The sequence below is a fragment of the Vombatus ursinus genome, unplaced genomic scaffold, assembly GCF_900497805.2.
Source record: "Vombatus ursinus unplaced genomic scaffold, bare-nosed wombat genome assembly UNPS02014798.1, whole genome shotgun sequence".
Taxonomy (NCBI): domain Eukaryota; kingdom Metazoa; phylum Chordata; class Mammalia; order Diprotodontia; family Vombatidae; genus Vombatus; species Vombatus ursinus.
In genome coordinates this window covers 47,026,828-47,050,194 of record NW_020954576.1, presented here as the reverse complement: position 1 = coordinate 47,050,194, position 23,367 = coordinate 47,026,828, and the positions used below count along the sequence as shown (strand labels likewise).

Genomic DNA, 23,367 nt, shown 5'->3' with positions numbered 1-23,367 from the left:
TCAGGAGATGACTGGGTCCTTGCCTAGGGATGGGGGCCTCAGGAGAAGGGATGCAGTGGAGAGGGACCCAAGGTGGGAGAGGAGAGAGGAGGGGAATTGGGGAGGAAGAGCTGAGACTAGGGTCTCATTTATGTTCCCCCTTAAATCTCATTAAGCCAGAGTTAATAAGGGAAGAGGTGGGGCTGTAATTGTAGGATTTAGTGCTGGAAAGAACCTTAGTCATCTTCTCGTTACTGGATCAGTGTTGGAGCTGGAAGAGAAGTTATCAAATCCAGCCCCTTCATTTTACAAATCAGGAAACTGAGGCTCAGAGAACAGAAGTGACTTACCTAAGATCAGAGTTGCCATCAGCATGATTTAGGGGCTCTTCTCCTTGCTTTCCTTTTCGAATTTAATTTTGTATAAATGGAAGAACCCACGTGGCAGCACAATAGAGCGTGACTCTGAGAGCTCTGCATTTGTAGTCTAAGGATCTGGGTTTATAGGATCAGAGATTTAGAGCTGGAAGGGGCCTTCAAGGCCATCTTGTCCAGCCCCTTCATGCTATAGATGAGGAAACTGAGGCCCGAAGAACTCAAGTGGAACTTGCCTAGGGTTACACAGCTAGTATCAAGTTGAACCCAGGACTTCCTGACTCCCAAGTCCAGGACTCTATCCATTGTACCATTCTATTCGGTTCTGTTACTGCCTGCCTGTGTGACCTTGGGCAAAGTCATTTCTTACTCCAGATGAGAGCCTGTTTCTTCGATTGTAAAGTGGTCTCTCCCAGCTCTAAATCCTGGGATCCCACAAATCTAGAAACCTTGGGTGCCTCCAGTCTGGGCACCCAGACTGGAGTTGTAAGGGGAGCAGGCTGAAGACGTGTGGTTAGTATGGTGGGAGGTGTGGAGGTTCTTAGGGCTATACCCTAAGGTATAAGGACTTGGAGGTGTGGTTTCCAACCCCACTTTCTTTTTCCCTGTTTCCCACCTCCTCCATTCTTTGTGCCTTTGGGAATGACCACCCCTGAGCCCCAGTTTCTCTCTATGTGAAATGAAGAGGATTCTTCTGCAGGAAAGGGGCTCCCAGCATACCTGTGTCCAGGGACAGTGGGAAGTCTTGGCGTGTTCTGTGTCTGGGATGATTCAACACAGGAAGAGCTTAGTCTCTAACAAAGCGTGTTGTTCACCAAGGTACAGGCCTTTGTGGTTAGCTGACATGCACGATGGTCCTGGTGGCCTGTGGAATGACTAGGAAGAAGCAGGCTCTGCCTTCAGTAATTGGTTGCTGTGAGCAGAAATAGCAGGTATGGGGGTCCCTTTGGGAGAAAGGGTGTGAGCAGAGGTAGATTTGAGTTACCTGAATAATGACAGCCTAGAATTCTATTTTTGCCTAAATTGTCTGGATAGCTGTTACTGTAGAGAAGGGACCACAAAGGACTGCATCCCTAGTGTTTAGTACAGTGATTGGCACATAGTAAGCACTTAATAAGGAGACACTAGGTGGTGAAGTGGATAGAGCGCCAGGACTGCCATCAGGAAGACTCATCTTCCTGAGTTCAAATCTGGCCTCAGGCACTGGCTATGTCACCCTGGGCAAGTCACTTCACCCTGTTTGCTTCAGTTTCCTCTTCTATAAAATGGGCTAGAGAAGGACATGACAAGCCATTCCAGTACCTTAGTGAAGAAAATCCTAAATGGGGTCACAAAGAATCGGGCATGACTAAAAACAGCTGAACAATAACAATAAGCGCTTAAATAAATGCTTGTTATGGGGCAGCTAGGTGGCACAGTGGATAGAGCACCAGCCCTGAAGTCAGGAGGACCTGAGTTCAAATCCGGCCTCAGACCAAACACTTGACACTTACTAGCTGTGTGACCCTGGGCAAGTTACTTAACCCCAATTGCCTAAAGAAAAAAAATAAATGCTTGTTGACTCGACTCAGCAATATTTAGTGCATGATACAACAGAACTCTAGCTAAGACACTGGGTGGCTGGAGGAGGGAGGAATGTATGCTGGGATTTGCATTTAAATGATCTATTGTCAGACCCCTTATGAAATAGATATGAAGAGGACAGGACACACATAAGAAAGACAAAGACAGTCAACAGACAATGTATATTAGGAGCAGCTGGGTAGCAGGGTGGACAGAGCACTAGAATTAAGAGTCAGTCAGGAGGACCTAGGTTCAAATCCCTCCTCAGATACTTACTAGCAAATTACCTAATCTCGCTCAGCCTCAGTTTTCTCAGCTGTTTCTTGTAAGGAGGGTCGGCATCTGACCCATCGTTGCCATCGACACAGGTACCACCGTAATTCAGGGCCTCGTCACCTCTCGCCTAGACTATTGCAACAGCCTTCTAACCGGTCCTCCTGCCTCAGGTCTCTCCCCACTGCAGTCCACTCGACACTCTGCTGCCCAGGGAGTTTTCCTGAAACACAGATCTGACCCTGTGAGACGTCCCTACTCTGCCGTTCCAATGACTTCCCATTGGTCCTGCCATCCTCTGTTAATTCTCTGTCGAGTTCTTAAAGCCCTCCACACCCTGACCCCAAGCCATTTTTGCAGATGTATTGGACTTTCCTCCCCAGCTGGCATTCTGTGATCCAGACAAACAGGCCCTCTCTGTTCCTCGCACCCATGCCCAGGGTGCACGCCCTCTTTACCTCTGCCTCACATGGTCCTGCTTTTCTTTTGAGATACATCTCAGACACATCTTCTACATGAAGATTTCTTGATTCCCTCCTTCCTTAACTGCTAGTACCCTCTCTCCCAAATTAACTTGGATTTAGCTACTGTGAGTGTGTGTGTGTGTGTACATATACAAACACAAAGTAGCTAAATATACGTAAATAAATATGTAATATAAAAATATATTTATATATACACATAAATATGCAGATAGCTATAGATGTCTACCCACACACACATATATGCATATATATGTATTAACTTTATACCATGCATACTTTGTATGGACCTCTTGTCTTTCCCATTAGAATGTAAGCTTACAGGGGCAGCTAGGTGGCGCAGTGGATAGAGCACTGGCCCTGAAGTCAGGAGTACCTGAGTTCAAATCTGGCATCAGACCAAACACTTGACACTTACTAGCTGTGTGACCCTGGGCAAGTCACTTAACCCCAAACGCCTCACAAAAAAAAAAAATAAAAAAGAATGTAAGTTTACTGCAAATAGGGTTTGTTTCATACTTTGTACTGGAATCTCCACACCTAGTACATTACCTGGTAGATAGCAGGTGCTTGATAAATGTTTGTTGATTGATTGAGGTTGAGAGATGATGGGAAGAAGGATGGAAAGGTAGGATTTTAAAGGAGGGGGAACCAAGAAAATAATTTCTTCCTGTTGCCTGCCAGGGGCTCTGCAATGGGACCCAGGTGTCCTAGTTTCTGATGACCACACTCTTGATGGCCAGGTCTCTTTCTCAAGCCTCCTTTCTTTAGCAGGTGAAGGTGGGTCTAACTTCCCTTTTCCTGCACCGGGTTCCCATGTGCACTGCCTTTTGCCTACCTCTGACCTATTTAAATTACTGACGATGCCCAGTGAAGCTGTTCTTGGTGAACTACAGGAAAGGATGGTCAGCACAGCATCCCTGATAGCTCCCTAAAGCCACTTTTGAACCATTGAGGGCTCTAGGGTGTTTCTTAAAAACCTTGGCTCCTGGATGACATTGGTATGTTGACTGTGGGAGGCAGCCCTGTATTGGGAATAAGGAGATATGGTTACAAATCTCAACTTGCCAGAAATGTGACTATGACCAAGTCACTTAATATCCCTAATTTCAGTTTTCCTCATTGAAAAATAGGGATGGCCTCCCTCACAGTAGTGGTGAGGAAACCACTTTATAAACCCTCAAGGGCTGTATAAATGCGAGTAGTCAGTTTTTTGTATGGTCCAGAACTGTGATTTCATCTTTGTAGAGAACTCCCATTATCTTTGAAAAAATCCTTTCGTTATTCCAGATCAGCAACTCATGTATAATTTATATATCAGAAAGTTTCCTGGGGGGCTGAGAAGTTAAGTGACCTTTCCCCTGGTGCCTCAGCTAATATGTGTCAAAGGAAGACCTTTCTGTCTCCAAGGCTGGCCCACCACACCACGTTGAAGAGTGCTTAATAACAAAAGGATAATTGAGACTCAGTTTCTTCAAGAGACTTGCCTTTCATCCCAGTGCTAGTTAGTACCAAAGCCAGGAAACAAAGATCTATTAAGTGTCTTTAATGCACTAGAGCTGATCATTGGAGCTATGGACATAGATGGGATCATTCATAGTGAAAAAATAGAAAATGAAGAGAAAGTGGGTGTAAGACAAAATCTTAGCCAAAAACAAAAAGTAAATAAATTTTAAGGGGTGAGAAGAATGATAGATTTGGAGAATTTCAGAGTTGGAAGCATTCTAGTCAAAGAAATTCCAGGATAGAAGACTGAATTTTGAATCAGGAAGAAGTAGGTTCAAATCCTGTCTTATACACTTACTAGCTGTATAACCCTGAACAGTCACTTAACCTCTCTAAACCTCAGTTTCCCCATCTGTAAAATGAAAGAATTGGACCTAGTGACCTCCCAGGGCCCTTCCAGCTCTGATCCTACATCAGTGGTGTCAAATTCAAATAGAAAGGGATACAGACAGGAGGCAGATTGACTCTGAAAACCACAAATTAGCACTATCTATATTGTATTGTCTTTTTATTTATCTTGTTAAAACATTTCTCAATTGCATTTTAATCTAGTTGGCCAAGTTTGACACCTCTGTCCTATATAGCCAACAAATATTCATTCAACCTCTTTTAAGGAACCCAGATCAGGAAGAGCTCTCTCCTTCCCGAGGCAGCCCATTCCATTTGTGGATAGTTCTCATTAGAAAGTTGTTTGTTTATTTTTTTTCTAAAATCAAGCTCAAATTTGCCTTTTGAAACTTCTAGCTATTGCTCCAAGTTTCCCCTCTTTGGAACCAAACAGAATAAGCCTAATACCTTTTCCACATGACAGCCCTTCAAACACAAATGAGCAACCAGCAAGTCCTCCTTGAGGAACATCCCCAGTTCCTTCAACTGATCTGTATGTCATGGAGTCAAGGCCTTCTACCATCCTGGGTGCCTTCCTCTGGATGGTCTCTAGCCTATACCTGTCCTCCTCAAACAGAGCTCTTCAGAACTGAATATTTCAAATGAGAGGGAACTATGATCTCTTACAGATAGACTATCACCTCCATATACCTCTCTCAATGCAGCCCAAGATCACATCGCCATTTTTTTAAAGAGGAAGATAAGGAAAGGGCAAAGAATACCAAGATGGATTGGCCAGAGAGTTAGGAGAAGGACCCTGAAAACACAGTGTCACAGCAGTCAGAGGATCAGAGGGTATCCAATGAATCAAAAGCCACCAAGAAGTCGAGGATGGGGACAGAGAAAAAGGTCACTTGATGAAAGTTACTAGTCGGAAGAGAGCAATTTCAATAGAGAGGAGGGAACAGAAGTCAAATAAAAGGAAGAGTGAGACATGGAGGAAGAAGTAGAGGCAGTGAGTATGGACTCCCCTTTTAGAAGGGAAGGGAAGGGAAGGGGAGGGCAGGGATATGTTAGTAATATAAAGGAATAGCAAAATTAAAGGGCTTGGTACTGACCGAAGGTAGTTTAGCTTTAGCAAGGAGAAGGGCCACCTCTTTGTCTGAGACTAGAAAGGAGAAGGGTGAAGTTACTGACAGGATTAGGGGAGGAGAGGGGAGAAATTTGAGGGAGTTCATGGGATTGTGGTGTAGTAGAGTCAGGAAGAACTGAGTTCAAATCCTACCTTTGACACTAGCCATGTAACTGTGAGCAAATCACTTTTCCTCCACATGTGAAATGAATGAATTGGACTATGTGACCTCTAAGGTCCTCCAGCTCTAATTATATGTGATCTGATGATCTCCTCAGTAAAGACAGAGGCAAGATTTTCTGCTGAAAGTGGTGGAGAATTGGAGACTTGGGAATAGAAGGTTTGGACAGCCATTGTACAGAGAGTGACCAGCAATAGGAGAAGGGTTTAAAGGGCAGCTGCCTAGCTGAGAAGACTCAAAGGCACTAACACAACCTAAGTCTTATCCTGAATGCCATCAGCCCAGTGGATTCCACCCTGAGGTTCTATGTGGCAGCCATTGCTATGCCTACCATGTGTGGTCTCTGTATGTTCCCCGTAGACCCAACCCCAGAGCCCTTCATGTGCCACCTTATTCCCAACAGCAGGGCTGAAAATCCAAAGCTGGACAGCGTCAACCTTGGTCACGTGGTCTAGTCTTCTCATTTCACAGATGAAGAAACTGCGGCTTAGAAATCAAGTAATTTGCTTAGGGTTACATAGCTAGCATCAGAGATGGGATTTGAACTGAGTTTCCTGTCTTCCCACTAAGGATAGGGATGGAGGATCATGGCCAAGCCCTTTTGCATATATGTCTCTCTCAAATAGGGAGCCATTTCCAGTCATCCTGCTCTGTATCTCACTACTGGACTCAGATGGCTCTAGAGGAGAAAGTGAGGCTGGTGACTTTGCACAGCCCTGCCTCACTTAAATCCAATTCACTTGCCAGTCATGGCGTCACCTCCATGATGTCAGGGTCCTCTTCGAGAATGAAGGACAAAATAACAACAACAAGGCTCTCAAACATGTGGGTCCCAGACACATAGTAGAGGGTTTCCTGGGCTCTGTATTTCCCCTCATAGTGTGTGTCCAAAGCTTTCACCAGGAAATTAAGACAGTAGAAATGAAGACAAACAGCCGTATCTTCCTAGAACATTGTATGTACATCAATGGCCGCAGGACCTGATCTGAGGAAAACCTGACTCAGAGGCAGGCATTCAGCCCGATGTAAGGGAAAACCTTCCAAAACAAGCACTGCCCCAAAGCAGAGTGGACTTTCCTTGGGAGTTAATGAGTTTCCCATCACTGGAGGTCTCCTGGCAGAGGTTGGGCGACCACATTTAAGAGATGTTGAAAAAAGCATTTTTGTTCAGGTGTGGGCTGAATTAGATGAAGCCCCTTTCCCTGGGGGTTCTAAGACCGTAAGATGTGGCCAGGGGAGTTGGGAGGGATTGGGCAGCGGAAAGCCGGGGTTGTGGATACAAGGTCAAACTGCCCCCACTTCACTAATTATTTCAAGCTTCTTGCTGGGTTGCTGGTCACTTGTCCAGCCATTCCTGCACTTCCCCCCAAGTACAGTCTGCTTATCTTTTGTGAGAACAGACAGGATCAGATGGAACCTACCATGGCAGATGGAAGCAGGACCATAGATAAGCATTCCTGGCATTGATGAGCCCCAGACTAACTGAGCAAGATTCAATTAGCTGAGGCCTATGGACCACTTGCAGAGGGAGATTTATAATTGGCATAGGCTTGGCCAGAGAAAACAGGGAAAAATACTCTCCCCTCCCTGGCCCCCTCCAAAGTTTTCTATTTGTCTTTATTGTTATGCTTGTGGAGCTCTCCAGCCCCTAAGGCTGTTGGGTAGAAAGGGACATCTGAGAGCTGGCCCAGGAGGATGAAGCAGGTGACTCAGAGATACCATGGGCACACAACCAAGGACTGACTCTTTGTGTCAGGCTGGTGACAGCCTAGCCTATTCCTTGTCACCAGTTTGGAGGTTCAGCAGCCATTCTGGGGGGCTGCTGTCCTTTATCTCCCCTCTAAAAATTCAAAGGCCCTAGAGCTGGAAAAACTCAACCAGGGAGCTTTGCCACCAGCTGTCCCCTGCACAGTGCCATCCTGCTGGGCAGTGAAGAGGTGAGCATCGGCGTTTTCCAGAATGATCCTATTGTCTTCAAATGAATTCCCCCCACTCCTATAAATCTTTGGCCCTTAGGGTGCCAAATGTTGGCTTAAATATGACTGACCCCAGTAAGAGCATGGGTGGATCAGGGGATAAAACTATCCTTGATAAATGTGCAGACCTATTTGGAGGTGCCAAGGCCCAAAGAGGAAGAGAAAATGAACTCAGGTCACCCAGGGCATTTGCGGCAGTCCTAGGAATAGGTTTTAGGAATGTTAATGCCCAGTTGCTTCTTCAACTGTGTGACTGGTTTGGTTTGCCCAGAATGAAAGGGGAAACTTAGAGGGCCACTTTCCCTGACTACCACTTACCTTCATTCTTATCCACAATCGTGAGCCTAGCCCTCATTGGTGTAGGTGACTATGCCTGCATATTGCCAAATACTAACCCTAGGACCCAAGCTTCAGCATGAGTCATCCTCTGATTTGGAGACAGGCTTAGGACACTGAGATTTACAACACAACAACCCTGTGAGTACAAGTATTACTGTTCCCATTGACAGATGAGAAACCCAACCTCAAGTGACTTGCTCAGATTCAGTTAGTAAGTATCCATTCTGGGATTTGAACTGGGGGTCTCCTAACCCCAGATCCAACACTCCCATAAACTGGGAATCATTGCAGCAGGCAGTCTTATGATGTCCTTTATTGAAGATTTTTTAGCATCTCTGTGCCAGCTTTGTGAGGGGAAGGGAAGGCAAGGGAAAGGAAGAGAAGGAAGGGGAAAAGAAAGGAAGGAAAGAGAAAGGAATAAGCATTTATACAGCACCTACTACATGCCAGGCACTGTACCAAGTACTTTTACAAATATTATCTCATTGGAGACTCAACACAAACCTGATAGGTAGGTGCTATTATTATCAGTGTTTTTTTTTTTAAACTATCATTTTCCAGTTGAAAAAATTGAGGCAAACAAGGGTTAAAGTGACTTGCCCAGGGTCACTAGCTATTAAGTGTCTGAGGCCCAATTTGAATTCAGATTTTTGGTGACTCTGCACCCTGGGCTCCATCCACTGTGCCACTTCACAGCCTATGAATCTGGTAGCTGCTTTCATGGCTAGGGCTTGACCAATTCACCACTTGTCTAAAGCCAGTTCTTAGTCTTCCAAGCAGTGAAGAAGAGTGCCCAGTGCCCAGGAGGAGGCTAGGAGCTATGTCTTCAGGGCCTGAGTGAGTATCCTCTTGGAGTTTGGAAAGGAATTTATCCAGGCAGGAGCTGTGGTCTCCAGTGCCATCAACCTATAGAGACTTCCCTTCTTCAAGGTTTGGAAAGTGGATGGCAGCTGCTCTTACTTCCAAGTCAATTCTCTGTTCTATTAGGTGTTACCTGGCATTTTCAGAGATTATATTCCCACCTGAGGACATCTGGCCGCATGGGCAGCTAGCTTAATATGAGACAGCAGTGCAAAAGAACAGCTAAGAAAGCCAACATAATTTTAGGATAGACTAGTCAATCAAACAGTCATTTATTAAGAGCCTACCATAAGCCAGAGCAATAAGAATAAAAGGCAGAAATGAGACAATCCGTGCCCTCCAGGAGCTTATAGTCTAACTGAGGAGACAATATATGTGTAAATAAGTTTGCTTAAAACTTACAGAAAACAAATACAAGATTTTTTGGCAGGATGGGGTTTGAGGGGAGGTAGTAGCAGCTCAGGGGATCAGGAAAAGCTTCATATAGAAGGTGGGGTTTAAGCTGAGCATTCTAAGTGGGAGAGGGGAGGTGGGAAGACATTCCAAGCATGGAGTAGATACAGGGTGTCCCAAAAGTCTTAATGAAGTTGTTAAACTAATAATAACTCCAGGTGCGTACATACTACAAACTTATAATAATGTCATTTGAAAGTTTAGTATTTAAATCTCTTATACAATCATTTTTTATGAACTTATAATAATACATTTTTAATTTTAATAAGATGGGACAATGGCAGTGTCCCATCTTGTTAAAATTAAAAATTAATTATTGAGTGCATCTCCTACATGACAGTTTCTGAATGCCATTCCCTGAGACAAGGTCCTCTGGCTTGGCCTCCTCAGTCACCTGATTTATCCCCATTAGACATTTTCTTGTGGGGTCACATCAAAACTACCATGTGTACATCAAGACCTCATTCTTTGGATAATCTTAAGGCTGAGATGACACATGCAATCCTTTCAATCACTGAGCCACAGCTGATTAAAGTGTTTTTTTTTCAAAGTACAAAAAATTGACTAGGGCAATGTGTAGCATAAGATAGTTATGTTGAATTTGAATATGAAACATATTAATGTTTTTAAAATATGGGCAATTAACCTTTCAGAATTGTTTTTGTAAGTTTGTAGCATTTGTACTTCTAGTGCTAATAAAGCTTAAAATGGCACCGAGACTTTTGGGACAACCTGTATGCCCTGTGCAAAATTGAAGACGTCAGAGAATGAGTGGTGTGTATTAATTAGTAATAGTGCATAGGAAGTGCCAAGGGGAGTGTGCCATGGGGAGGACTGTATAGAAATGCTGGCCTGCCCACATCTAGAATGTCGTGTTTGTTTCTGGGCTCCACATTTGAGGAGAGGCATGATCAAACAGCAGTTGATGCAAAAGAGGATGACAAGCATCTTGAGAGGCCCCAGAACTAAGTCATCTAAGGATCAGGTGAAGGAACTGGAGAAGGAAAGACTGGGAGGATAGAGCATGATAGCTGGCTTCAAGTATTTATTTAAAGGAGGGGGCAGCTAGATAGCGCAGCGGATACAGTGCCAGGCCTGGAGTCAGGAAGACCTGAGTTCAAATCTGGCCTCAGATACCTACTAGTTGTTTGACCTCTGGGGAAGTCCCTTAACCCTGTTTGCCGCAGTTTCCTCATCTGTCAAATGAGCTGAAGAAGAAAATGACAAATCACTCCGGTATCACTGCCAAGAAAACCCCAAAATGGAGGCACTACCAGTAAATCACAGAATTTGAGAATGGTAAGGGACCTCAGTATCCATCTAGCCCAGCCGGGTACATGAAAGGAATTTCCACAATAACATACCCAAGAAATGGTCATCTGGCCTCTTCTGGAAGATCTTAAAAGATGGGAGACCCACCACCTCTTGAGTCAGACCATTCCACTTTTAGACAGCTGTGATTTTAGGAAGATTTTCCCAACATCAAGCCTAAAGTTGCCTCTTTACCACTTCCCATTGCTCCTGATTCTGCCCTCTGGGGACAAACACAGGATTCTAAAAAAGTGAAGGCATGGTTGGGAGGGTGTTACAGGTAGGGGAGTCAGCCAGTGCAAAGATGCAGAGATGGGAGACGGAGTATCCTGAGATGGGAACAGCAAGAGCGTCAAGCTTCTAAGCTCAATTGTTTCTGTTCCATTGTACATACAGCATCCTCTAAATTTCTGTATCCTGGGGCCAAACCCCTGTTTGCCCAGCTGTAGGTATAGTTCTTATCTTGATTTCAAAGGAAAAGCTCGGATCTCAAGAGCCCATGAGAAGATGCAACCAGAGAGGAGGATAAAGATATATTATGACCACTGAGTGGGGGAGTAAGGAGAGCTGTCTGTATGAACGATGCAAGGTGGGGGCTGGACATAGTGAAAGATGTGTGTGTGTGTGTGTGTGTGTGTGTGTGTGTTGGGACATCGAGGTGGCTCAGTAGCTAAGAGTGCTGGGCTTGGAATCAGGGAAGACCTGAATTCAAATCCCACCTCAGACTCTTAATAGCTGTTGACCTTGGACAAGTCACTTAATCTTTCCCAGCCTCAGTTTCCTCATCCATAAAGTGGAAATAATAATAGCACCTACCTCACAGCATTGTTGTGAGGATAAATTGAAACAGCATGTACAGTGCTTTGCAAACCTGGATGCTATAAAAAACCACTAGCAATTCTTATTCTCAGTTGAAGCCTTTTCATTTGCTACCTCAGAGGTTAAGGAGGGGAAAACAAGGTTTTCGTGTACTAAGGCAGATCCTCCTGTCTGTTAGCTCATCTTCCTTGGTACATAACAGGGAGATACTCTGGGAGGGAGGGTTAGTAATACTTCCATGGAATCGTTTAGGAAATGATGACTAGCACAAAAATGTCACTTCTGAGGGAATGAATGTCACTCAGCCAGTCCCTAGAAAGCCTCAGCCTGCCTCTCTGCGTTCCCCTAATCCCACACTCCCAGTAAGACCCAGCTCTCATTGTCAGAAATTTTCAGGGAGTCCAGACAGAGGGTCTAAGACAGGGGTGGGGAACCTGCAGCCTCAAGGCCACCTGTGGCCCTCTAGGTCCTCAAGCTCGGCCCTTTGGCGGAATCCAAACTTCACAGAACAAACCGCCCAAGAACTAGAAATGGGGCTCTGAGATCAGAAGATCTTGGACCCTGTTTTGTGTGATCTATCACGGGCAAGGTTAATAGAACTAAGCAACTTTCTATCCAAGGGAGAGCGGTACAGCCTTTCAGTCTCTGGATGAAAAGGGGTATTATCCAGGAAAAAGAATGAATCCCAGTCCTGGAACTAATAATTGACGTGAGCCTTGCCTGGTCCCCATTGTTCTTGGTCTCAAGAATGAACTGTAAAAAAATGAGCTCGTAAAAGGTAAGCTAGAGATATTTAAAATACAAACCCTCCACTATTCCTGGAAAGCCAGAAAGCACAGATCTGAATTTGTGTTTTTCGCTCCTTAAATGCCATGAGGGGTCAGGAAAGAAGGGTCGTAAGCTCTGGAGTGACCAGCCATGGCTAAAGGAAGCAAGTAAAAATTCTGCACAAGCATCCTAAATGGGAGGAAGGTTCTTCCCTTCCCTAGTTAAAGGAGGGAGGGAGGGAGAGAGAGAGAGAGAAGAAAAGAGAAGAGAGAGAGAGAGAGACAGACAGAGAGAGAGAGAGAGAGAGAGAGAGAGAGAGAGAGAGAGAGAGAGAGAGAGAATTAGGAAAGAAGAACAGAGGACAAGCTCCAATGTACCTGTTATTACCACCAGAGCAGGGAAAGCAGTCCAGAAGTACTGGGGTTAGTGGCTCAAAACAAGCCTTCATAACAACTTCGTAATTCAAAATGTGAAAATAATACAAGATGCACTGAAGACAGATGCAGTCAAATAAGATAGGGAAACTAGTTACAACAGTAGGTTATGGATAGATGCTATTTGTAGTGTGTTGTAATTTCCTGTTTTAACAATTATTGTTGCTAATTAGGTGCTAAACTCAGTTGTTTCTACACTACAGGAACATATGCATTCTGAAAACCTCACTGTAAAAAACAGGAAGCCCTTTAAAATTTTAAATTCATACACCTTGTAAATTTTGATGCCTTGGGGAAAAGTACTGATCATCGAACCCTAGTTACTGTTCTGGTCACCACTTTAAGAAAAGTCAGTTTTACTAATGTAGGGCCTCCCCAACACACACACACACACACACACACACACACACACACACACACACTATGTAATTTGTTACCTAGAAGTAATTAGCTCTCACGCCTAACAACAGCCCGGTGAAGGACATAATGAGGTTTTAATTGTCCTCATGTTACAGATAAGGAAAGTGAGACTCCGAAAAGATAAGCAAATTGACCACACTTTTTAGCATTATTCTCTATAAATGCACATACTTTTAAGTCCAAAAATGTTTTCCTTTCTGTGGCACATAGGTATGTCTTTTGTAATAAGTCAAGTTAGGTATGTTGCAAGTTAAATCAAGTCAACAAGCATTTATTAAGGGTCTACTATGTGTCAGATGCAATAATGCTCATCCTGGGAATCCAAAGAAAGGAAAGAACAGTTCCTGCCCTCATGGAGCTTACAATCTAATGGAGGGGAAAACATGTAAACAACTATGCACAAACAAGATAGAGAGGATAAATTGGAGATGATCTCAGAGAGATTAAGGAGGACTGAGAAAGCCTTTTTATAGAAAGTGAGATTTTAGCTTCCCTGAAGAAGCCCCCAGAAACCAGGAGGTAGGGACTAGGAGAGAGAGGTTCCAGGTAAGCCCCAGTCAAACAGTAAGCCTAAGGAATGCAGTAATGTTTGACCTTGAAAAGGTCCCAGAAGTGCCTTGTGCTTGGGACTGGTGAGGGGCTCACCTGAAAGCCCAGGTGACCTTGACATAGGACATAAAGTGCCTTCTCTGTGATGGGTAAAGCCAGAGCTGCTGATAGCTGGCTGCTTGTTAAGAGCTGAAAAAGAGGAAACGTGGCTAATGTCTCCCAGGTTATTTGCTGTGGTTCTTTTCTTCCTGACTTGAACCGGCAGCAGCCTCCCTTGTTAAAACTACAGTGTCGGGGCAGCTAGGTGGCACAGTGGATAGAGCACTGGCCCTGAAGTCAGGAACTTAGGTCCCTAAGTTCAAATCTGGCCTCAGACCAAACACTTGACACTTACTAGCTGTGAGACCCTGGGCAAGTCACTTAACCCCAATTGCCTAAAAACAAAACAAACAAACAACAACAACAAAAAAAACTACAGTGTCTTAGCCTTAGTGGAGTGGGCTTGACTGAGATGGAGCTTTAGGGAAGGATGGGAACCATGGCTGCAGTAAGATCAGGACAGAAGCACCTTAGCAACATTGCCCCTTGCCCTAGGCATGTGCCCAAGGTGGAAAGATGTCTTTGGTGTGGGGAAAAGAGGGCTGGATTTGAAGTCAGAGGGTGTGGGTTTGGATCCCAGAGCCTCTGTGTGACTTGGGGCATGTGTTGTCGTTGGTAAAATGAAAGCATGGGATTAGATAGTCACCAGCACCCACTCCAACTCTAAATCCTACAGTCCTACGAATCCCAGCTCTGCTCCATGCTAGCTAAACCATCTCAGCCAGGGCCTTTCCTCTCTCTGGGCCTCAGTCTCCTCATCTGTGTAGAGGGCATGTAGACTTCTTGAGAAAACTGGCAACCCCAGAATCTATAGGCACTGAACATTCAAAACAGAATCTGAGCTCGTCATGGAAGTAAGGGAAGCTAAGGTGTTTGGTGAGGAAGTCTGGCCTGCAGGCAAATGAACAGACCAAATGATCTCAGCAGATTGTCATTATCATTCATCTCCATAGCTTGTTGTCTGTGACTGACTCTGTGACCTGTTTGGGGTTTTCTTGGCAGAGATACTGGAGTGGTTTGCCTTTACCTTCCCTGGCTTATTTTACAGATGAGGAGCTGAGGCAAACTGGGTGAAGTGACATGCTGAGAGACACACAGCTAGTAAGTGTCTGAAGCCTAATTTGAACTTGGGCTCTCCTGACTCCAAGGAGGAGTTCAGTCTACTGGCCACCTACCTGCCCTATTTTCATAGTTAATGTCCTTTTAACTAAACTTAATCTGCATGCCAATTGCCCTACCTACTGTCCCTGTGTGACCTGTGACCTTGCTTTCCCTGGAGTTGGGGAGGGGGACTGACTGGGTTTTACTTTTTCTTCTGAAGTCCGAGAAACTCTCTCTTGAACACCTCTTTCCTTTAAACTCTGACTCAGCCTCAAAGATCCTTTTTCTCTTAAATTCTCATATTTGTAATTTCTCCTATTACATTAATATACCAATTTGTTCAGGGACCACCCCCAGCCCCTGATGTTAGTGGGCACCCACTTGGCTTACAATCCTTTGTTACCACAAAAAGCACTGCTAATAATATTCTAACATATAGAGAAAGAAAGAGGGGGGCAGCTAGGTGGTACAGTGGATAGAGCACCAGCCCTGGAGTGAGGAGGACTTGAGTTCAAATCCAGCCTCAGAAACTTACTAGCTGTGTGACTCTGGGCAAGTCACTTAAGCACAATTGCCTGCAAAAAAAAAAAAAAATCCCTTAGAGAGGTCTCCCGTCCTTTTCTGGAGTGAAGGCAAGCGACAAGCATTTATTAAAAGCTTTTACTATATGCCAGGCACTATGCAAAATTTGGGATGCAAATAAATGCAAAAAAGAAGGACTCTGCCCTCAAGGAGCTTACATTCTAAAGGGGGAAGGCAACACATAAAAAAAGAACCAAAGGGGAGGGACCAGAGAAGGAGGAACTTCATTTCTCTGAAAACCAAGAGGAAATAATGATGAAAGACTAGTTTTGCTTGATAACTTGAGCAGAATGCTTGAGTCTTGTAATTCTGGAGCTAGAAAGGACTTTAGAAGTTCAGCTGTCTTATACACATACACATACACACATACATATATGTAAATACATACACACATACATGTATATATATACATACATATACATACATATATATACACACATGAGTGTGTGTGTGTGTGTGTGTGTATTGATCACACAGGTAGCAAGTAGCAGAGTCACTTGAAATTCAAACCCAGATCCTTCAAGGCCAAATCCAGTATTCTTGACACAACGACCCTCTTCCCTGGCAAACTCTCTTAGCCCTGATTTCTGAAGAGAGGAAGGAAGCGCCTGTGGTAAAAGTGGAAAGAACAGTGTTTTGCATTCTGAGGATCTGGGTTCAAATCCTGCTTCTGGGGCCATCTGTGTGACCCTGGGCAAGTTGCTTAACCTCTCTGAACCTCAGTTTCCTCATCTGTAAAATGAAGGCTGTGGATTAGATAGCCTTTGAAGCCCCTAACAGCTCTATGATCCCATTTGAGCCCATGACCCTAAACTTCTCTTGGGCTCTTTCCTGAACAGGAATGTAGACAAATAGGAGTGTGGCATCTTCAGGTCCTGCCTTTAGAGCTGTTTTCACTTTTCTGGGTGCACCTTCACCTGACTCCCAATGGTCCAAAGGCCACCATTACATTACGTGAATTATCCAGGCCCCTTTGCTTCTCCCTGTCTAAAGGTCCATCAGAAACCAAAAACAAACGACAAAAATAGCCGATGTTTCTATAGCACTTTAACATCGGCAAAGCTCTTTATGTACATGCTCTCATTGGACCCTACAATAAATAGCCCTGTAAGGTAGGTAATACAAGAATTATTCTCCCCATTTTACAGATGAAGTAGACTTGCCCAAAGTCATGAAGCCAGGAGGTATAGGTAGTGGGTTTCCCTTTCAATGGGCATCTTTAGGCAGTCAGGCAATAAACTGACTGATAGGCCAGAGGTGCAGGTTGAAATCCCATCCAAACTGTGATTCTGAATTATTGTTGTTGTGTAGTCATTTTTCAGTTGTGTTCTACTCTTTGTGACCCATTTGGGGTTTCTTTGGCAAAGATACTGGTGTGGTTTGCCAATTCCTTCTCCAGTTCATTTTATACAGATGAGGAAACTGAGGCAGTCAGGGTTAAGTGATTTGCCCAGGGTCACACAGCTATTAAGTGTCTGAGGCCACATTTGAACTCAGGTCTTTCTGCCTCTAGACCTGGAGCTCTATCCACTGTGCCACCTAGCTGCCCCTCTGAATTATTATAATAACAATAAACAAGCAAATGCTGTGTGCTTGGCACTGTTGAGAAAACAAGAAAGATAATACTTACCCATCACGGAGCTTCGAGTCCAGCTGGAAATACAAGATGTAAAACTATTAGTGAATAATGTAATGCTAAAGCAGTCAGTCAATCCACAAGCATTGGTTAAACACCTATGTTCCAGGCGCTGTGCTCGGAGCCTGAGGAGTCAGTCCTTTGTTCTGTCTCCTCTGTACAGGCCAGAAATGCCTTAGGAGTTTGAAGGAGGAGATCCTGATGGCCTGGAATCACGAGGGATGGCTTCCTGGAGGAGATGGGACATAAGTCAGGGGAAGGGGTGGGGAGGACAGGATGGGGGAAGATGAGGGGATGGGACAAAGGATGGGTGCGATTTGGGTACATGGAAAGGTGCCCCATGATTCAAAGAGTATTTAAGGAAGATTAATCTGGTTGCAGTACTGGGAATGAGGAGAGACTAGGAATAGGACTTCTCCCCTCTGTCATCCCTGTTCCCAGGGAGACCGAGAAAGGAGAGAAAACTGGAATCCAGAACCCTATTGGCAGATTTGGAGGAGGTTGCTTTTAGCTAAAATGAGACTTGGGCACAATAATTTGCACTATCCCTTAAGGGTACCTCTCTCCTTCACTTTTTAGCTCCCTAAATGTTTATCTTCTGCCATTAGAATGCAAGCCTCTTGAGGGCAGGGGCTGTTTTTCTGCTTGTATTTATATCCCAAACACTTAGCACCAGTCTGGCACATAGCCAGAGTTTAATGAATGCCTGTAGACTTGATCATCCTTCTGCTTGTGGGTGAGGGTTGGACCATATATGATGGGCTAGAGCAGTGGGAAAAACAGGGGTCATTAACTGTCCATGAAGATCCCTCTGGCTACATATTGACCTAGAAGACGTTATGGTTTCTTGTATTTTCATTTATTTGTTAAATGTTTCCCACTTAGCTTTTAATCTGGTTCAGCTGCACTTAGGAGGGCCCTTGCATTTGACCCTTCTGGGCTACAGATCCCCGGGAGGGTCGGAGGAGCCTCCAGCCTCATCTCCAGCACCCAGACCAGGCCTTTCAGCTGCACCGCATTAGAAAGTGGGACCTCGTCCTTGGCTGGGGTCTGTATTAGCACAAGGCCCTTCCTCATCAAGATCCTCGGACATGGTAGAAACAGGGGCAGCGAGCAGTTAAACCATCTGTCAGCAACCACCAGTGGCCTTCATCGGAACAGATGAATTCCCCACCAGATGTACTGTGATTGTACAAAGTCCCTGAGGAGAGACGTACTGTGACACTATTGCTCATACTGGTTAACTCATAACCAAGAGTCTCTCATTCAGTTTCTGTCCTGGGCAGCTTGAAGAAACAAAATACCTTCTGTCTTATTTCTGTTTAATTACCCTCCCCAGGCTTTAGGCAGCCATCGATAACGTATGGATTTGCAGACAAGAAGGCAACAGTCTCTTATTTATGGGGGCTTCAGAACTGGACTGGGTGGTCTACCATTGCCTTCTCCCCAAAATGACTTTCTCCCCTACTTTCTATGACGCCTGGTACCTGGAGACTGGCACTGACCTTTGTCCCCCAAGTCATTTTTTTTCTGTAAAACTTTCTGGACAGTATAAATGATAATAATAGTATGATATAAAGTTTACAAAGTGTTTTCCTAGTAACAACACTATGAGGTAAATAATGCAAGCAATATTGTCCTCATTTTATAATTTGAGGGGGTAGGAAAGGTGAGAAGGGAATAAGCATTTATATAGTACCTACTATGTGTCAGGCACTGTGCTAATTGTTTTACAAATATCTCATTTGCTCCTCACAACAACTCTGAGAGGTAGGTGTTGTTATTAGCTTATGTTACAGTTGAGGAAACTGAGGCAAACAGAGTTAAGTGACTTGCCCAGGGTCACACAGCTGGTAAGTGTCTGATTTGAACTCTGGTCTTCCTGACTCCAGGCCCTATCTACTGTGCCAGCTAGCTGCCCCAATATGCCGACAACTATGCACCAACAAGACATAAACAGGGCAAATTGCGGGTGATGTCAGAGAGAAGGCATTGAGATTAAGGAAGACTGGGAAAGGCTTGTTACAAAAGGTGAGACTTTAGTTGAGACTTGAAGTCAGAGAAACTAGGAGGCAGAGATGAGGAGAGAGAGAGGTCTAGGCATGGGTAACAGCCAGGGTAAATGCTAGGAGTCTGGAGATGGAGTGTCCTGTGGGAGGAATGGCAAGGAGGCCACGGTTGCCAGATGGCAGAGCATGTAGAGGGGGCAGTGAGGTGTAGGAAGGCTGGAAAGGTAGGAAGGGGCCGGGTTATGAAGGGCTTTAAAAGTCAGAGAATTTTATCTTTGATCCAGGAGGTAATGGGGAGCCACTTGTGTTTATTGGGGCAGCTAGGTGGCGCCATAGTGCACAGAGCGCCAGGCCTGGAGTCAGGAGGACTCATCCTCATGAGTTCAAATCCGGCCTCAGACACTTACTAGCTATGTGACCCTGTGCAAGTCACTTCACCCTGTTTGCCTCATCTGCAAAATGAGCTGGAGAAGGAAATGGCAAACTAGTCCAATTTCTCTGCCAGGAAAATCCCAAATGAGCTCACAGGGAGTCAGACATAACTTTAAAATGACCAAATAACTGAGTTTATTGAATGGGGGAGGAGGAGAAACACAGTCACACCTGTGTTTTAGAGCAAACAGTTTGCCGACCGAGAAGATGATGGATTAGAGTGCGGAGAGACAAGGCAGGCAGAGCCCCCAGCAGTCAGACGATGAGGGCCCGCACCAGGGCAGTGGCAGTGTCAGAGGAGAGAAGGTGGTTTATACAGATGTTGCAAAGGTAGAGACTCCTTGCTCACTGATTGGTTATGGGGGTGGGGGGTAAGAAAGGGTAAGGAGTTGGGGATGACACCTAGGTTTCAAGACTGGGAAAATGGTGACACCCTTCACAATAATAAAAAAGTTAGGAAGAAAGGGAAGTTAAGGTAGGTGATGATGGGAAATGATGAGTTCGGTTTTGGACGTGCCTTACAGGACATCCAGTATGAGATGTTTGAAAAGCAACTGGAGATGTGAGCCTTCAAGATAGGAGAAAGGTTGGATCTGGGAGTTATTGGCTTAGAGATGATCATTGAGATTTGATGAGGTCACTGAGTGAAACAATATAGAAGGAGAAGAGAAGGGGGCTCAGGACGGAGCTTTGGGGGACCCCCTCAGCTAGCAGGAGTGACGTGCATGAAAATCCATTGAAGGAGACCAAGAAGGAGTGGTCAGACAATTAGGGGGAGAACAGGAGAGAGCACTGTCATAGAGACCTAGAGAAAAGACCACTGCCTCCATTGATGGTTAACTCCACCTAATAGGAAGATACTCTTTCCTAATATGAAAATCAAATTTTTCCCTGAGACTCCCACTGATTGCCCCTGGTTCTCTCCTCTGGGGCCACACAGAACAAGACATTCTTCTTTCACACAATATTTGAAGGTAGTCATCAGGCCCCATTTGAGTTTTCTCCCAGTCAAACACCCCTACTTCCTCCAACTCATCCTCCCTGCCATGGGATTGTAAGCTCCTTGAAGGCTGCCCTGGCACTTAGCACAGTGCCTGACACATAGAGGGTAGTTAATAAATGTTTACTGACTGACTGACGGCCTTCCATCAGCTTGGTCGTGCCGCTCCGAATGCTCCCCAGTTTATAGACATCCTTCCTAAACTCTGGCACCCAGCACAGAATTCCTTCTGTGTTCCCTTCACTAGGCTGGGACCTGACATCATGGCAGCAGAAGGTCAATTGTTTCCAGGGCATAACAGTCTAGAGATGATGTGGTCTTTGAGATGACATACAGGTCTTGTGTCACTTCCCTTAGTTTGAGGCCGTGGTTGGGGTGGTGGAAAGAGAGGAGAGTGGGGACATGCGAGTTTATCTCTTAGGAAAAAGAGGAACAGGAAAAGAAAACCAAAGTGGGGGAAGGTCTGGTTTCAGAGCCTAAGTATAAGCTTTGACCTTTGGAACACAGGGAGTTGGGGGGTGGGGTACTTTCCAGATAGCTCAGTTGTGATTCAAAGACACCCCAGGCTATCTTTGGGATGTCGAGTGATTTACCCCAATCTTACAAATAATAATTTTTCTCATTGTTATGATTTTATTCCTCCCTCTGATGCCTCATGGTGGCACCAAGTGACCATCGCTTCTCAAAAACTGTACCAGTGGAAAGCAGCTCTGGCACGCCCTACCAGGCAGGATGGATTTCAAGTCAGCGACACTCTGTGGGTTGTAGTGTTGTCCACAGAAAAGCTCAGCTGGCTCTAGGCAGTTTCAGCCACTAGGGCAGGCGGAGGGAACCTGTGGTCTTCTAGGTCCTCAAAGGGCCACACTTGTGGACGTAGAGCACCACACGTGGTCTTGAGGCTGCAGGTTCCCCACACCTGCCTAGCCTATAAAATTCTAGCTTTTTGTGGGCCTTAGCTCTTGGCCAATTTACGAGGCTAAAAAGCCTACTATGTGATGAGTTCTATGTACCTTTTATCCTATTCCAATTCAACTGGGCTTCTTCTGCTTCCCAGTTCTCTAGCTCAGTGGTTCTGTGGTCTGAGGACCTCTGGGGGTCCCTGAGAACCTTTCATGGGGTCTGTGAAGTGAAAACCACTTTCATAATTACACTAAGATGTTCTGATTTCTAATAAATATAACCCATATAAACAAAAGTTCTCTGGGTAGAGGGGTCTTCAGTGATTTTTGAGAGTATCAAGGGGGTCCTGAGAACAAAAAATTTTAGAATTGCTACTCTAGGTGATTTGCAGGTTATTCAGATATCTCTGGGAAGTGGTTTTACAAGGCAACCACTAGCAAGTTAACAATTCTTCCCCTCCCCCTCCTCTTAGATGTGTATGTGTAGGGGTGGGGGGGGGTGATGCGGTGCATGTTATTAAATCTCCCTGCTGTTTTCCTCTATCCTGCCTGCTTCCCAGGGATATAGTGAGAAGATATTAGATACCTTGTGAGCCTGAAGGCACCATAAGAAATGGGAATTGCTATCATTATTATATTGTTGTTATATTTATCATTATACAGCACCATAGTGATAATGGGGACACAGAAACCTTGTCAGACCAGGGGCTCTGAGAGGGCAGGAGGCTTGTCTTTTGTTATGGAAAAGGGAATAAACTTAGCCTAATTGCCCAGCCTTCCAGAAAGAAGGCCCAGAAGTGCAGCTAGGTGGCACAGTGGATAGAATGCTGGTCCTGGAGTCAGGAGGTCCTGGGTTCAAATGTACCCTCAGATACTTTCTAGTGACCTGAGCAAGTCACTTCACCCTGCTTGCTTCAGTATCCTCATCTGTCAAATATGTGGAGAATGAAATGGCAAAACAGTTCAATATCTCTGCCAAGAAAACCCCAAATGGGGTCACAAAGAGTCGGATACAACTGATTGACAATAAGAAGAAGGATCCGTCCCAGTTTTTGGTGTGGAAAATCCAAGAAAATGAGTTTAAGTCTCAGGACGCCCATCATTTTGAGAGGCAGCATGGTATATAGTGCATAAACCACTGAACTTGAAGTCAGAAAGACCTGGGTTCAACTCTTGCCCCAAACATGTACTAGCTGGGCGAGTCATTTTATTTCCTTGAGCTTCAGTTTCCTCATCTGATGGCTAACAATAATACTAGTAATAAGCATTTATATAGTACTTTAAGGTTTGCAAAATAATTTATATATGTTAAATCATTTGATAACTCTTAAGGTCCTTTCCAGCTCCAAATCTATAATGACATGACCTTCTTCTGATAAACACACACACACACACACACACACACACACACACACACACACACTCATACTCACTCTAACTCTGTGACCAGGGGCAAGTCACATAAGCCACCTGAGCCTCAGTTTCCTAATGTGTAAAATGGGAATACTAGTTAGCATTTATGTAGCACTTTAAAGTTTGCAAAATACTTTATAAATATTACCTCATTTGTCCCTTACAACCACCCTGGGAAGTGGGTATTAATATTATCCCCATTTTACAGATGAGGAAACAGGCTGGAAGAAGAGCCTTCTTTGGGGGTTTTCTTATAAAGTGCTCATTTTGAGGCTGTAAAAGGGCAGTGAAACTAATTCGGAAAACATATCTCCACCACAGCTGGTGGGTGGGTGCTAATAGCAGGTACCCAGTCTCCACCATCATTCACCTCACCCTGCAAACAATGACCAAATAGCCCTTGGGAAGAGAAAAAGAAAGGGGGAGCGCTTAGAATCTCATGTAACAGA

At 44.8% G+C, this 23,367-nt stretch overlaps 1 protein-coding gene across 2 annotated transcripts in view; it reads left to right on the top strand.

Annotated features, from left to right (window-relative positions):
- The window catches only part of RASSF5 (Ras association domain family member 5), a 112,050-nt gene that overhangs the window by 72,477 nt on the left and 16,206 nt on the right, over window positions 1–23,367 (top strand). The window lies entirely within an intron of this gene.